This window comes from Callithrix jacchus, chromosome 8 (genome assembly GCF_049354715.1).
Source record: "Callithrix jacchus isolate 240 chromosome 8, calJac240_pri, whole genome shotgun sequence".
NCBI classification, from domain to species: Eukaryota; Metazoa; Chordata; class Mammalia; order Primates; family Cebidae; genus Callithrix; species Callithrix jacchus.
The window spans coordinates 11,671,644-11,688,979 of NC_133509.1; the positions used below are offsets into that span (position 1 = coordinate 11,671,644).

The 17,336-nt window shown below is 48.1% G+C and overlaps 1 long non-coding RNA gene across 13 annotated transcripts in view; it reads right to left on the bottom strand.

Annotated features, from left to right (window-relative positions):
- The window catches only part of LOC118144783 (uncharacterized), a 50,744-nt gene that overhangs the window by 32,213 nt on the left and 1,195 nt on the right, over window positions 1–17,336 (bottom strand). For 9 of the 13 annotated variants that reach the window (XR_013520732.1, XR_013520728.1, XR_013520734.1 and 6 more), the window contains one exon: window positions 16,809–16,910. This is a non-coding gene — a long non-coding RNA (uncharacterized LOC118144783). Of the gene's footprint in view, window positions 1–468; window positions 16,911–17,336 lie in introns of all 13 variants that reach the window. The other 4 variants (XR_013520735.1, XR_013520737.1, XR_013520733.1 and 1 more) reach the window with 2 other exon arrangements.

Genomic DNA, 17,336 nt, shown 5'->3' on the forward strand with positions numbered 1-17,336 from the left:
AGTGTGCTGGTCAGTGGGATGGGGAAAGTGTAAACAGCTCTGTCTCTGGGAAGTCTAGGCAAGAGAAATAGCTCCCAAACCCTTCTGAATATTTGGGGTCCCTGCTATGGGTGAGCTAACGTCTCCCCAGAACTAAACAGCCCCCTTTCTTCTCTAGCTATGAAAAGTTTCCCCATGAGAGGAATTTGTCTCAAAATCACCCCCTCAGGCTTGGGCCAAGTTCAGTCCCTACAGTGGATCTGGGAGACAGGGTTCCATGAGCTCAGGAAGTATCTTCCAGTCTGTTTCTGGAGGCCCAGAGGGACCCTGGAGTTTTTGGCATTTTCAAATATCCAAGATAGTTAACAAGACTAGGTGGCAGATTGCACTGGATCGGTGGCGCAGACCTCGGCTCCGTGAGCTTTGACAGGTTGCCTAACCTCCACTCCTCAGTTAGCGCATCAGTTAAACGAGAGGAATTGTGCCCACCTGAGAGCTTGGAGGATTAAACAGGATCGTGCACGCGAGGCACCTGGACGATGCCCGCACAGTGCCCATGGAAGGCCCTCGGGAAGCAGCAGCTGTTGTTATCATTGTATCATCACTCTGTCAGGAGCACATCTTTTTTCTTTTTTGAGATGTCATTTCACTCTTGTGGCCCAGGCTGGAGCACAATGGCATGGTCTTGACTCACTGCAACCTCCACCTCCCAGGTTCAAGCCATTCTCCTGCCTCAGCCTCCCAAGTAAAGACAGTCTTTTCTATTCTTCTTCAGAAAGTCCCCCCTACAGCCGCCTCTTTCTGTAGCTCTGACTACAAAAAGTCTAAGGTGGAGGGACCTCAGTAACCTGCACTTTATAGGTGGAGAAGCCAGGGAAGGGGTTTGCCTGAGGCCACACGTGGTGCCTGTGGCAGGGCATCAACAAGCCTGGATCCGCTGCAGCATTGTTCTCCTCACCCTCTTCCCATTCAGGAAACAAGGCCAGTCCTGTCAATCTGTGCTGTTGTTCCCAGACACCAAAAGGCTGTTTTCCTTTTGTCCAGCTCAGCATTGATGCCGGCAATCAGGAAGCAGTGTGATGGGAAGTGTCCTGTCTGAAGTCTTCCTGTGGGGGGGATGGCATCCTCACAGGACTGGGCTTCCTGAAATACAGCTGTGGCAGCAGCTTCAGGATTTGGCAGAACATTTAACATTATTATTATTATTTTTTTTTGAGACAGAGTCTCACTCTGTTGCCCAGACTGGAGTGCAGTGGCATGATCTCAGCTCATTGCAAACTCCGCCTCCCAGGTTCAAGCGATTCTCCTGCCTCAGCCTCCCAAGTAGCTGGGATCACAGGCGTGCGCCACCACGCCCAGCCAATTTTTGTAGTTTTAGTAGAGAAGATGTTTCGCCCTGTTGGCCAGACTGGTCTTGAACTCCTGACCTCAGGCAGTCCACCCCGCCTCGGCCTCCCAAAGTGCTGGGATTACAGGCATGAGCCACCTTGCCTGGCCTAACATTATTTTAAAAAAGATCTGGTATTGGGAATAAGGTGGAGAAGGAGGAGAGATGGGGTAGATGTAAGGAAACAAACTTTTCCAGCAGAGAATAACTAGAGTTACTCTAGAAATGATAGCTCAAGAAATAGAGCACGAGTGTGTTATTTGCAGTCAGGGAGAGGACTCACAACAGTAAAAATTATTCACTTTTTCTTTTTTAGTTTCTTACACTACATGATGTGAAACTCATTCACTATTAACATAGTTATTTCTGGGTAGTGATTCTGGAGGTGGGATAATTTAATTTTTTTTTTGAGACAGAGTTTCACTCTTGTTACCCAGGCTGGAGTGCAATGGCGCAATCTCGGCTCACCGCAACCTCCGCCTCCTGGGTTCAGGCAATTCTCCTGCCTCAGCCTCCTGAGTAGCTGGTATTACAGGCGTGCACCACCATGCCCAGCTAATTTTTTGTATTTTTAGTAGAGACGGGGTTTCACCATGTTGACCAGGATGGTCTCGAGATCTTGACCTCGTGATCCACCCACCTTGGCCCCCCAAAGTGCTGGGATTACAGGTGATAATTTAATTTTTAATTGGATGCTTTTCTCTCTTTTCTTTGAGACAACGTCTCTACTGCCCAGGCTGCAGTGCAGTGCACCATCATGGCTCACTGCAGCCTCCACTTCCTGGGCTCAATCAATCCTCTTACCTCAGCCTCCCTAAGTAGCTGGGACAATAGGCAAGTGCCACCACATCCAGCTAATTTATTGTATTTTTTGTAGAGATGGAGTCTCGCCATGTTGCCCAGGCTGGTCTTAAACTCCTGAGCTCAAGCAAGCTGCCCACTCCCACTTCCTCCTAAAGTCCTGAGATTACAGGTGTGAGTGACCTTGCCCAACCAACAATTGCATCCTTTTCAGTACTCTTTGAATTATTATTTGCCATATACGTATGTTACATCTACAATTCTTTTTTTTTTTTTTTTTTTTTTGAGACAGAGTCTCACTTAGTCACCAGGCACCAGGCACCAGGCTGGAGTGCAGTGGCACCATCTCGGCTTACTGCAACTTCTATCTCGGGTTTAAGCGATTCTCCTGCCTCAGCCTCCTGCGTAGCTGGGACTACAGGTGCATGCCACCACGCCCAGCTAATTTTTGTATTTTTAGTAGAGATAGGGTTTCACCATGTTGGCCAAGATGGTCTCGATCTCTTGACCTTCTGATCCGCCCACCTTGGCCTCCCAAAGTGCTGGGATTACAGACTTGAGCCACTGCGCCCGGACATGTTACATCTATTAATAAAATAGTCAGTGCTGAGCTCAGAGGCAGGCAGGGACCACTTTTGTCTCTAGCCAAGTTGAATATGACCCTCCCAGGAAGTCCTTGGTCAGGCTAATAGGGAATTCTGTGTCAATCAAATTTCAGCTAGACCCTCCTCCTGTTTCCTCAAGACCCAGTTAAGATTGGCTCAGGCCTGTAATCCCAGCACTTTGGGAGGCCAAGGTGGGCAGATCAGCTGAGCTCAAGAAGTTCAAGACTAGTCTGGGCAACATGGCAAGACTCTGTCTCTACTAAACATACAAAAAAAAAAAAAAAAAAAGGTGTGGTGGTGCCTTCCTGTGGTCCAGCTATTCGGGAGACTGAAGTGGGTGGATCACCTGACCTGGCGGGGCCAGAGGCTGCAGTGAGTGGAGATCACGCCACTGCACTTTAGCCTGGGTGACAGAATAAAACCCTGTCTCAAAAAAAAAAGCCTGGTGCAGTGGCTCACGCCTGTAATCTCAGCACTTTGGGAGGACAAGGTGGGTAGATCATGAGGTCAGGAGTTTGAGACCAGCCTGACCAACATGATGAAACTCTGTCTCTATTAAAAATACAAAAATTAGCTGGGCATGATGGCAAGTGCCTGTAGTCTAATCCCAGCTACTTGGGAGGCTGAGGTAGGAGAATTGCTTGAACCAGGGAGGCAGAGGTTGCAGTGAGCCGAGACCGAGCCATTGCACTCCAACCTGGGTGACAGAGCAAGACTCTGACTCAAAAAAATAAAAAAAGATTGCCTCCAGAAAATTTTTAAAAAGTGGTCCTGACTGTTCAGTCAATGGAGCTAGAAATTTGGTTACCCATATGGCAAAGAAAAAGAACTCTTTACCTCGCACCACACACAAAAAATCAACTCTAGGCCGGGCGCGGTGGCTCAAGCCTGTAATCCCAGCACTTTGGGAGGCCGAGGCGGGTGGACCACGAGGTCAAGAGATCGAGATCATCCTGGTCAACACGGTGAAACCCCGTCTCTACTAAAAATACAAAAAATTAGCTGGGCATGGTGGCGCGTGCCAATAGTCCCAGCTACTCGGGAGGCTGAGGCAGGAGAATTGCCTGAACGCAGGAGGCGGAGGTTGCGGTGAGCCGAGATCGCGCCATTGCACTCCAGCCTGGGTAACAAGAGCGAAACTCTGTCTCAAAAAAAAAAATCAACTCTAGATGGATCAGTCACTCAGAGTTAAAGCTGGCCTATGCCTGTAACCTCAGAACTTTGGGAAGCTGAAGTGGGAGGATCACTTGAGGCCAGGAGTTCAAGACCAGCCGGGTAACAGCGTAAACTCTCATCTCTACAAGAAATACTGAAAATTAGCTGCGTGTGATGGCTGTGCTTGTGGTCCTAGCTACTCAGGAGGCTGAGGGAGGATCACTTGAGCCCGGAAAGTTCAGGCTGCACTAAGCCATGATTGTGCCATTGCACTCCAGCCTGGGTGACAGAGTGAGTCCCTGTCTCAAAACAAAAGAACCCCCAAAAGCCCAGGCATGTGGTGTAAGCCTGCAGTCCTAGCTAGTGGAAAGGTAAGGCAGGACGATCACTTGAGTCTTCTGAGAGTTCGAGGCTACAGTGAGCTATGATCTCACCAGTGTGCTCCAACCTACATGACAGAGCAAACTGTTCACAAATCAACTAACAAAAAGATAATACAATAGGAAAATGAACAAAAGATATGAATAGACACACTGGGACCTAGATATGTGCTGGGCTGGGTGGCAGTGCCATGGCTGGGCACCTCCCTCCCCCACTGAAGAGAAAACATGTCTGGCTAATAAACATCAAGACATGTTCAACCTCCTTAACATTCAGAGAAATGCAGATAAGCCCCATAGTGAATATCATTTTACATCCATTTGGTTGGCAAAAGTCAAACACTTGGGGCCAGGCGTGGTGGCTCCCGCCTGTAATCCCAGCATTTTGGGAGGCTGAGGCGGGTAGGTCACCTGAGGTCAAGAGTCGAGACTAGCCTGGCCAACATGGTGAAACCCTGTCTCTACTAAAAATACAAAAATTAGCTGGGCATGGTGGTATGCAGCTGTAATCCCAGCTACTCAGGAGGCTGAGGCAGAAGAATTGCTTGAACCCGAGAGACAGAGGTTGCAGTGAGCTGAGATGGTGCCGCTGCACTCAAGCCTGGGCAACAGAGCAAGACCCCATCTGAAAAAGAAAATTCGACATATTCTTGTCAAGCTGAACATACATCTAACCAGAGTGGTTGAGTGACTTGCCCAAGGTTATAGGTAGTGTGTTTCAGAGCTGGGATTTGAACCAAACTGACTGGCACCAAAGAAGGACACTCCCAGACATTGGGGCAACGGCTGGCCAGGGCTGGAATTTTCTGTGACCCCACAGGGGAAAACGAAGTGAAATATCTGAAAACATCACAAATATAGACACACTATCACAGCCTCACTGGTAGAAAGGGAGCTTCCCAGGCTTCTGGCCCTGCCATAGTGTGAGTTCTGGAATGATGATTGCGGGTGCACTGCCCTCCCTCCCTTCATTTAGCCACTGTACAGAGTGACACCCACAGGTCTCCAGCATGTGACTCTCTTCTACAAGAGTCAGCCCAGTTAGGAGACAGACACACTGGGACCTAGATATGTGCTGGGCTGGGTGGCAGTGCCATGGCTGGGCACCTCCCTCCCCCACAAAAATGTAGGCATTCCTGTGTCTTGTGAGCCCATGAATCCTCATAAAACCCCACTGGGTTGGGAATTACTGCAGAGCTGTAACAGAAAACCTAGGCCCACAGAAGACCAGTGACCTCCCATGGGCACACAACTTGGGTGCAGCAGAGCAGGGTGTGGAATACAAGCCTTCTGGTACTAAACCCTGCATGATTGTAGCAGGTCACACTCCAGGTTCCCAAGCCAAGCAAGCATTTGAAAATGCCCTCCCATGGCTGGGGGCGGTGGCTCATGCCTGTAATCCTAGCACTTTGGGTGGCTGAGACAGGTGGATCATTTGAGGTCAGGAGTTCAAGACCAGCCTAGCCAACATGGTGAAACCCCATCTCTACTAAAAAGAAAAAAGAAAAAAAAATGAGCCAGATGTGGTGGCATGTGACTGTATTCCCAGCTACTCAGGAGGCTAAGGCATGAGAATTGCTTGAACCCAGGAGGCGGAGGTTGCAGTGAGCCGAGATAGTGCCACTCCACTCCAGCCTGGGTGACAGAGTGAAACCCTGTCTGAAAAAAAAAAAAACAACAACCCCCTATGAGCCACAGGCTCTGTCCTGTAGTGGGGTATCCGCCTGTCCTGGCTTTCTTCCTCGGAAACAGATGTTTCATCCTCCCGTTGTTCTCTTGGCTCCACAATTGTTGCTAAGACAAACTGAGTGAATCACATCTAAAGCAGAAGCAAGTCTGCATGAACCCCAATACTTCCCCAGTCAATTTCCCGTGTTGGGTTTAGAGGGACTCCCACCGTATTCAAGACCAGACTCTGCCTGCAAGGCCACGTCTTGGGACGTGGTTTAGGGGAGGAGGTCGGAATATGTCTCTGGCCATATGGCTCTCCTTGTCTGCTGGAAACCCCACCACTAAAGCCATTCCTTTGTATCATTTTCCCAGAGAAATCTTTTTTTTTTTCTTTTTTTGAGACGGAGTTTTGCTCTAGTTGTCCAGGCTGGTGTGCAGTGGCGTGATCTTGGCTCACCGAAACCTGAGTGGGTTCAAGTGATTCTCCTGCCTCTGCCTCCTGAGTAGCTGTGATTACAGGCATGTGTCACCATGCCCGGCTAATTTTTGTATTTTTAGTAGAGACGGGGATTTCTCCATATTGGTCAGGCTGGTCTCGAACTCCCGACCACATGTGATCCACCTGCCTCAGTCTCCCAAAGTGTTGGGACTATAGGCGTGAGCCACCGCGACCAGCCCAGAGGGATCTTGATAATTGAGAAACACCAAACAACTTGCCAACCATGAGTCCCAAATCACAGCTATGAAAGTCCTTTACAGTTTATAAAGTGATTTCATAGCAAAAAATGAGTTTGTTCCTCATAACAACTGTGAAAGTTAGGGCAGCAATTTAAACATGTCCATGGAATAGATGAGGCTACTGACTGAGGCCCAGAGAGGCAGAGGAATTCCATAGCCAATCAGAGCCCACACTTGAATACAGGTCATTCCATTTACCCCTGATAACTGGGAATTGCCTTGGGAGCAGATGCTGATGGAACACAGAACAGGCAGATTTTGATAGGAAGGCAGATGGATGAGGGGGAACGGTTCTGAAGAAGGAGGTGGATGGCAGAGCTTGGCTAGAGGGGAGCAGGAGTCACCAGGGCATCAAGGATCTGGGTGGGGGAAAGGGTGGCCTGGCAGCAGGGAGACCTGGAGGCTGAGCTCTGGGAGCCAGAGCCTGAGTTCTCTTCAGGCCCTGTCCTGAAGCCTGAGTGGCTGGAGTGGATTTCTCCCCTAGGCTCAGTCTGCCCTTTCCTCCCTAAGGGCCTGCCAGCAGTTCTGGGAGGCGCTCAGGGCATCTTGTGAGCCTGTCAGCACTGACCTTGTCATGAAGATCATGACTGCTCCTCATGCGACCTCAGATGAGTCAGGAGGGGAAGCAGGCAAGAAGGGCTTCCGGGGGATTCCCAGGATGCAAACAGCTTGGGGCCCTAGGGGAAAGAGCCTGAGGCTCTTCAAGGCTGGGCTGTGAAGCCACCTCCTCTCAGGGTCGAGGCACAGTCAAAATATCCTCAAACCTAATGCGATTTCTCACCTGCCAAGTGGCAGCAGTGTGGCATTGGGGCATAAAGACTGCTGACAGTGGGGAACGGCCTGGCCCAGTGCCAAGCAGGCTGTGGGTGGCCTTAGAAGAATGAGCAGCATACCCCCAGGCCCCGGGTACAGAGACACCCCTTTATCCATACTACTACCTGCCAGGCACTTTATTTATTGGTAAATTTAATTGAATTTTGAAAACTACAAAATCTGGATACAATTGGATTGTTGTATTTGTGGTAATTGTTGGATATAATTACATATACATGCTATAAAAGAAAAGAGAACTAGACCAAGAGTTCTTAATCTGGTGTCTAAGGGAACCCTAAAGATCAAAGGATATGGGCCGGGCGAGGTGGCTCACACCTATAATCCCAGTACTTTGGGAGGCCGAGGTAGGTGGATCATGAGGTCAAGAGATTTAGACCATCCTGGTCAACAAGGTGAAACCCTGTCTCTACTAAAAATACAAAAATTAGCTGGGCATGGTGGCTTGCGCCTGTAGTCCCAGCTACTCGGGAGGCTAAGGCAGGAGAATTGCTTGAACCCTGAAAACGGAGGTCGCGGTGAGCCGAGATCGTGCCATTGCATTCCAGCCTGGGTAACAAGAGCGAAACTCCGTCTCAAAAAAAAAAAAACATCAAAGGATAGAGTTCAAAGAGTCTAAAAATTTGGAAGAGAAAAAAATACATCTTTATTCTCACTAATTTCTACCTGAATTTTAGCATTCTCTTCAATGATGAATGTAGGCAACAAACCACAGCAGCATTAGCAGGACTCGTGATGATACCACTAACAATTACAGATATTTTCGAATCATGTTACAGTTTTTGAAGTATTTCAAAATACGGTTTACATTTATCACATTTCAAAATTATAGCAGTTATTGGACCTATTGTTAGCTCTTGATCTTTCATGCATTAATTAGGAAGCACTATCTAGTACTATGTCAAAAATTTATTTTTAAAAAATTGTTTGATGACCACTGGTTTTCTTTGTAAGCCTATGCTAGTTTATTTTGTGCCTTTCAGAACATTATTCAGAGAAGGGGTATGCAAGTTTTACCAGATGACAAAGGAGGCCATGGCATACACAAAAGAGATTAAGAACTCTGATCCAGCTAGGTCTTCCCAGCAGTATTTTAGGACATACTGACATTCAAAAAATGGATTCTGGATAAGTGCAATGGCTTAAACCTATACTCCCATCACTTTGGGAGGCCAAGACAGATGGATTGCTTTAGCCCAGGAGTTTGAGACCAGCCTGGGCAACATGGCAAAACCTCATCTCTCCAAAAATTATAAAAGATTAGCTAGGCATAGTGGCATGTACCTGTAGTCCCAGTTACTCAGGAGACTGTGGTGAGAGGATTGCCTTGAGCCCATGAAGCTGAGGCTGCAGTGGGCCATGATCATCCCACTGCACTCCAGCCTGGGTGACAGAGTGAGACCCTCACACACAAAAAAGGATTCTGATTTTTTTTTTTTTTTTGTGAGACAGAGTCTCACTCTGTTGCCCAGGCTGGAGTGCAGTGGCATGATCTTGGCTCACTGCAACCTCCACCTCCCAGGTTCAAGTGATTCTTCTGCTTCAGCCTCCTGAGTAGCTGGGACTACAGGTGCCCACCATCATGTCTGGCTAATTTGTGTATTTTTAGTAGAGACGGGTTTCACCATATTGGCCAGGCTAGTCTCAAACTCCTGACCTTGTGATCCGCCTGTCTCGGCCTCCCAAAGTGCTAGGATTATAGGCATAAACCAACACACCTAGCAGGGTTCTGATTTTTTTAAAAGACCATTTCCCAGTCACATCAGGAAAGTTGAGTGCTGATCTGATTATTTCACTTAATTGCATAGAATTCAACTCTGTGACACCCCTGGACAGTGAGCAATCCACAACTTCTCGGTTGAAAAATGTTCCCTTCCAAGAGGCATGTACATTGTAACTTAAAACCTGCATGCTTTTCTTCATACTTATGTCTAATTATCATAATTAGACAATGTCATAAGAAGAATGGTTAAAGGACTATTCTGGCCAAGGGTCTTTTGGCCAGAAAAAAAAGCTGGCAGTAGAGGGCTGGGGGAGAAGACACAAGACAGCGGTCTTGTTTTTACGAAGGGCGGCCCTTACGTTCCTGTGCGCAGATCTGGAAACCTGACAAGGACTCATGGTTGGAAATCAGGGCTCCAGGCGAATGTCCATATAGCCTCTCTTCTCTCTTTCAGCCTCTTCTTCCGGGGCCCTGGGTCCTCCTGCTGGCTCCCCTCCCTCCTATGGAGATGTGCTCTGGGAGAAAGGCCATGAGAAAGGAGCTGCTGGTGAGGACAGTGTGGCTGACCCAAAGCGGAGCTGGTTGAGATGCTGGGCAGGGCACTGCCCACATGTGTGGTTGAGGACCCATCACCACACCCACCTGAGTCTCAGTCTCCTCAGCTATAAAATGGGGACAACAATATCTGCTCTTAGATGGCAGGGACTAAATGAGACGGTAAATGAGAAAATATTTCTGGTACAAGGTCAGAAGGATAAAAAACTCACTCACAATTAGGTGCAGGTGACCGATAATGCTTCAAGGGTAGCTTTTTCCAGGAGGCTAAGTTATGTAAATAGAAATAACTATTTCTAGGCCAAGTGGGGTGGTTCATGCCTGCAATCCCAACACTTTGGGAGGCTGACACAGGCAGATCACAAGGTCAGGAGATTGAGACCATCGTGGCTAATACAGTGAAACTCCATCATTACTAAAAATACAAAAAAAATTAGCCAGGCCTGGTGGCATGCACCTTTAGTGCCAGCTACTCAGGAGGCTGAGGCAGGAGAATTGCTTGAACCTGGGAGTGGGAGGTTGCAGTGAGCTGAGATCGCGACACTGCACTCCAGCCTGGGCAACAGAGAGTGAGAATCTGTAAACAAAACAAAACAAACAAACAAACAACCAAAAAACTATTTCTATGTAAATTAGGGATCAAGTCTAGGTGAAAGGACTGACTTTCTTTTCCAGTGGTGAATTCCACCTTCGCGTGGATGGAAGAAATAGCACAGGTTCAGAATCAAACACTGCTGGGATTTGTTGAAATAGATGTTCGGTGTCACAAAGAAAAATTAGCATGGAGACAAAGGATCTTTCAGCAATGCAATTTTTACTTCCTGGACTGCAGGAAGGGTACTCTCACTAGCCATCTTGCCATGAGAGTACAATGAACAAAGGAAAACACACAAATTTATCCCTTACACATTTGGGATTGTCCTTACTGCTGTGTCTGATCTCCATTGGCTGGAGCCAGAGCTTACAATATAAACTAAAACCTGATTGGCTAACAACTTAAAACTTTTCTAAACAGGTAAAAGCAATGGAGAGCTGGGACATGCCTGTAAGCATGTCCAGCACAGATATTTTAGTTAAAGTAAAAGGATGTAAAATGTACTACGTGCCTGTAAGCATGGCATGTTTAACAGCTACATAGAATAGGGCTTAACAAAGTTTACAAGAAAGGGAACTTTAAAAAGGGACTTTTCTACTTCCCACAGATTGAATCCTGACTCCTCCATGCCCTACATCTGGCCTTAAGCAAGATGGTTCACTTCTTTGAGAGTCACTTTATCATCTGTTAAGTGGGGATAATAACAGGACACACCCCCAGTGCTGTTGCGAAGATTAAATAAAATCCTGTGTGAAGAGCACTCAGCCTAGAGGTATGGAAACAAACACCTCAAAAATGTTTATTAGGCCAGGTGTTGTGGTTCACACCTATAATCCCAACACTTTGTGGGGCCAAGGCAGGAGGACTGTGTGAGCCCAGGAGTTGGAAACTGGCATGGGCAACCCAACTCTACAAAAAGTGAAAAAAAAAAAAAGAAAGAAAAAAGAGCCGGGCATGGTGGTGCATGCCTGTAGTTCCAGCTACTCAGGAGGTTGAGGTGGGAGGATCGCTTGAGCATAGGAGGTTGAGGCTATAGTGAGCCATGATATTGCCACTGCACCCCAGCCTGGGTGACAGAGCAAGACTCTGTCTCAAAAAAAAAAAAAAGGAGGTTATTGATGAATATGATCATGATTACTCAAGATCCAAGACCTACTGAGTGAGTGGATGGGCCCTGAGTAATAAGATGGGCTGGGCGGCCCCAAGGGCTAGTGTAGTAAGGGGGCTGCAGGTAGATGGAGTCCCCTCCAAACCCTTCCCCCACCACAGGGTTCCTCCTGATAGAGAAGACACTGCCCCACAGGCCCTTTATGTCAGGCCTTAGAGTGGGTGCACTCGACCTCCATAATGGCTTCCCCTTCTGGAGCTGACCCCAGACTGCAGGTCAGCTGGCAAGAGCCCTGGCTGGGCTCTGTGACCTCTTTCAGTCCCTGGGCCCAAGAAGGTGGCCAGCTGCCAGGCCTGATGCTCAGCTGCATGGTACTGGCCCCTTTGGCCAGGCCTGGAGGCCCAGGAGGGAAGGCCCCAGAGTACAGCTGCCTCCTCAGGGAGCCCCAGAGTCTCCCTCCTGTCAGACAATGGCTTCTCAGACAATGAGCAAGGCTGAAACTTAGCTGGACAGAGGAGAATAGGAACCCAGATCTAAAACAAGGAGCTAAAACTGAGAGAGAAAGGGTACCCATGCAGGCCAAGTGGGGAGCTTCAAGACCTTCTCAGAGCTGGCTATAGGTGTCCAGGGGCTGCAGCTCACACTTCTGAGCCCCCTACAGGGCTGCCCTTCATCCTTCTGACACATACACACACACCATGGCCCAGAGTTGCATGACCCCTAGAACAGTGGTCCCCAGCCTTTTTGGCACCAGAGACTGGTTTCTACTTTGTTTTTTTTTTTGAGACGGAGTTTCACCCTTGTTACCCAGGCTGGAGTGCAATGGCGCGATCTCGGCTCACCACAACCTCCGCCTCCTGAGTTCAGGCAATTCTCCTGCCTCAGCCTCCCGAGTAGCTGGAACTACAGGTGTGCGCCACCATGCCCAGCTAATTTTTGTATTTTTAGTAGAGACGGGGTTTCACCTGGTTGACCAGGATGGTCTCAATCTCTTGACCTCATGGTCCACCCGCCTCGGCCTCCCAAAGTGCTGGGATTATAGGCATGAGCCACCACACCTGGCCTTGGTTTCTACTTTTTCCATGAACCTGGGGGTCAGGGGCAGGGTATGGTTTCCTCAGGCATTCGATTCTCCTAAGGAGTGCACAGGCCTGGCGCAGTGTCTCATACCTATAATTCCAGCACTTTGGGAGGCTGAGATCAAGAGAGCGAGACCATTCTGGCCCACATAGTACAACCCTGTCTCTACTAAAAATACAAAAATTAGCCGGGTGTGGTGGGGTATGCCTGTAATCCCAGCTACTCGGGAGGCTGAGGCAGGAGAATTGCTTAAACCTGGGAGGCAGAGGTTGCGGTGAGCCGAGATCACACCATTGCACTCCAGCCTGGGCAACAAGAGCGAAACTCCATCCCGCCCAAAAAAACAAAAAAAACACAAAATGAGTGCATAAAACCTAGATCCCTCACAAGCGCAGTTCACAATATTGTGAACTAAGGCAGCTGCTGAACTGACAGGAGGCAGAGCTCAGGCAGTAATGATCAGTAGCTGGATGCTCATCTCCTGCTGTGCGGCCTGGCGTTTGGGGACCCTTGCCCTAGAGGGACCAGATAGGAGGGGCCACCTCAGGAATCACCCTGTGTTTGCAAACCAGGTAGCCAGAGGTTCCTATTTATTGCCGCTGACCAAGGGGCTTCCAGTACTGAAAGTTTCAAACATTCAGCATCACTTTCCAGATTTTTGCTATTTAAACTACTATCCACTTAATATTTTTCTGTAAATCAACTCCTTTTAAAACTTAGCCTAGTTGTTTTCAGATATGGTAGCTGACGTCTATCATCCCAGTACTTTGGGAGGCCAAGGTGGGTGGATTGCCTGAGCTCAGGAGTTTGAGACCAACATGGGCAACATGGCAAAACCACATCTCTAACAAAAATTCAAAAATTAACTGGGTGTGGTGGTGCATGCCTGTGGTCCCAGCTACTTGGGAAACTGAAGTAGAAAGATCGCTGGAGCCTGGGAAGTTGAGGCTGCAGTGAGCTGTGACTGCACCATTGCACTCCAGCCTAGGTGACAGAACAAGACAGTCTCAAAAATAATAATAATAATAACAATAATAATGTGATTTTAAACATAAAATAGTAAAAAAATAAACAGGCTGGATGTGGTGGTTCACCCCTGAATCTCAGTACTTTGGGAGGCCAAGGAGGGCAGATCACTTGAGGTCAGGAGTTTGAGACCAGTCTGGTCAACATGGCAAAACCCCGTCTGTACTAAAAATACAAAAATTAGCTGGGCATGATGGCAAGCACCTGTAATTCCAGCTACTTAGGAGGTTGAGCAGAACAATTGCTTAAACCCAGAGGTTGCAGTGAGCCACAATCTTGTGCCTGGGTGACAGAGCAAGACTCTGTCTCAAAAAATAAAAATATGCTTGCGAAAATGCTGACACAAAAAAATAAAAAATAAGTAAAAAGCAAACAAAAAACTTAGCCTGGTCACAGGGCATAATTTCTGTGAAATCATGAATTTGATGAGTTAATTATTTTTGTCCTGACTTGTATTTGGGTCAATATATTATTAAAGTAAGATAATAATTTTATGTTTAAAACTTTTATGTATTTATTTATTTTAGAGACAGGAGCTTGCTCTGTTGCCAGAGCTGGAGTGCAGTGGTGCAATCACAGTTTACTGCAGCCTAGAACTCCTGAGCCCAAGTAGCTGGGACTACAGGCACACCCCACCATACCAGGCTTAGTTTTAAAATACTTTTGTAGAGATAAGATCCTGATCTCAAGCAATCCTTCTGCCGTGGCTTCCCCAAAGTGTTGGGATTGTAAGTGTGAGTCACCATGCCCGGCCGTAGTAATAATCTTAAAACCAATTCATCCACATACCACCTAAACTCACTTTGTGGATTGGGGTTTTGTTTTTTTTTTTCAATTAGAAATTTGTGTTTAAAAAAAATTTTTTTAAAGACAGTCTCCCTCGGTCTCCTAGGCTGCAGTGCAGTGGCGTGATCTCAGCTCACTGAAACCACCACCTCCCCTAAGCTGAGGCAGGGTTCAAGCAATTCTCCTGCCTCAGCCTCTTGAGTAGCTAGGATTACAGGCATGTGCCACCATGCCTGGCTAATTTTTGTATTTTTTTTCTTTTTTTGAGACGGAATTTTGCTCTTGTTACCCAGGCTGGAGTGCAATGGCGCGATCTCGGCTCACCGCAACCTCCGCCTCCTGGGTTCAGGCGATTCTCCTGCCTCAGCCTCCTGAGTAGCTGGGATTACAGGCACGCATCACCATGCCCAGCTAATTTTTTGTATTTTTAGTAGAGACGGGGTTTCACCATGTTGACCAGGATGGTCTGGATCTCTTGACCTCGTGATCCACCTGTCTCAGCCTCCCAAAGTGCTGGGATTACAGGCTTGAGCCACCGCGCCTGGCTAATTTTTGTATTTTTAGTAGAGATGGGGTTTCACTATGTTGGCCAGGCTGGTCTCGAACTCCTGACCTCAGGTGATCCACCCACCTTGGCCTCCCAACGTGCTGGGATTACAGACATGAGCCACTGTGCCCAGCCTAATTTTTAAATTTTTTAATGGGGTCTCTCTATGTTGCTCAGGCTGGCGTTGATCTCCTGGGCTTGAGCAATTCTGCCTTAACCTCCCAAGTAGCTGGGACTATAGGCATGGGCTACTGTAGTCTGGCTCTAGGTTTTTAAATTCATCTTGTGGTCCACGTTTTGGGAAACTATTCAGTGGAGAGAATGAAGATATAGGTCTCGCTACTTTCTGTGTTACCTTGAGAAAGTAATTTACCTCTCTGGGCTTCAATTTTCTCTTCTGTAAAATGGGATCTTTTCGCAGCTGTGGTGGGAATGGGAGTGAGAACTGGGGATGGCCCTGGCCATGGTAGCTTTCCTCCTCCTGGATCATCCCTCCATCCCAGCAGAGTAACTTTGCCTGGAAGCCTGTTCTCCCTAGCTCTCTTTCTAACCACAGGGAGTGATTGCATTTCAGAGTATCTAACTCTAAAGCCATGCTGAGAGGAGGTGAGTACTTCTTTGCTACCTGTCCTGGAGTCGACCAAGACCAGGGGAAAGTGCCTCCTGGTGTCTAACCTAAGTCCCTTTGCTGCAGTGTCAGCTCCTGCTCTTGTGTCCTGTCCTCAGTGGATGTGAGAATCAGAGGGCAGCCTGATGATGTGGAAAGGCTTTTAGGATGCTGGGTTCAATCCTGGCACTGCCACTGTGTTGCTGTATGACCTTGAGTAAGTAGTCAATGACTCTCTCTGGGTGTGGGTTTGCTCATCTGTAAAATGAGGAGGCCAGTTTTGACTGTGAACCCAGCCCTCTTCCCCACTTCCCCTCTCCCACTGCAGATGGGATGGGTAGAAGGGGCAGGAGCTCCTGCCTTTTCCTATTGAGCAACTAATTTGTGTTTCTCTTCTGGTCAAGATTGTGGGAACTGGGAGGGAGCGGGTCAGTGTAGGATGGTGGAGAAGAGGAAGTTGCTGATGAAAGTGGGAGACTGACTGCCCCTAAGCCCTTCCCCACTGGAAACTCCATCCCTGTCCCCTCCCCCAGACAATCTCAGGAAAGGGTCTAGGTGTTTCCACAGTGGTCTGGGAAGGGTTAGACCAACATAGGGTGGGTGACATGCCTGGTCTCTCCCTCTGGAGAGTGCACTCTGGATACTAATCTGAGTCTGCAAAAATGAGGAAGGGTCAGGGGTCATTTGGTCTCATCTTCCCTCCTGCTTTTAGAGAAAGGAAACCAGAGAGCTATGGTGACTTGCTTATGTCATGCAGTGAGTTGACAGCACAGTGGGACATGAACTTGGAGTCCTGACCTTGCTCCCTGCACTGCTCAGGAAAGACATTCTGCCTGCTCTGCCTTCCCACTTCTCCCAGGCTCCTGTGCTCCTCACAGGGAGATCTAGAGCTTCTGTAAAGAAATGTTCTAATTAATTCTTAACAGGAAGTGAGGGCTTTTTCACTTTGAGTTGACAACCACAGCAGCTACACACACACACACAGACACACACACACACAGTGTTATGGTTTAAATATCTGTCCCCTCTGAAACTCAAGTTGAAACTTAATCCCCAATGTGGCAGCAGTGAAAGGTGGGACCTTCAAGAGGTGATTGGGTCATGAGGACTCTGCCCTCATGAATAGATTAATTCATTCACAGATTAATGGATTAATGGGTTATCTCGGGAAAGGGGCTGTTGGCTTTATGAGAAGAGGAAGAGAGATCAGAGCTAACATGCTCAGCCCCCTTACCATGTGATGCCCTGCCGGGCCTCAGGACTGTGCAGAGTTCCCCCAGCAAGAAGGACCTCACGAGGTGTAGTCCTTCAACCTCGGACGTCTCAGCCTCCACCACTGTAAGAAAGAATTCCTTCCCTTTATAAATACCCAGTTTTAGGTATTCTGTTACAAATAACAGAAAACAGACGAAGATACACACACCTGAAGTTTGTACACAACCATGTGCACACACAGTCACCTGCCCATACTCCTACACATTCAGGCACCCAGCTGGGAACACAGTGTGCATATCTCTCTACTCATTTGGAGGGAGATACCCATTTGGAAGCTTCCAGCTTGTGCCCTCTGACCTGCCTTACATTTTGATAGCAAAGGATGGATTTGAGGGGGAGGAGCAGAGGCCATGATACCAGGCAGGTGTCTCCTCCCATGGCTGCACTGCAGGGATTCAATGGGCTGCAAAGGCCTCCACCTCCTAGGCTGGGCCTCATGGCTGAGACCCATCAGTTTCGGGCCTACAGAGGCCACTCTCCGTCCAAC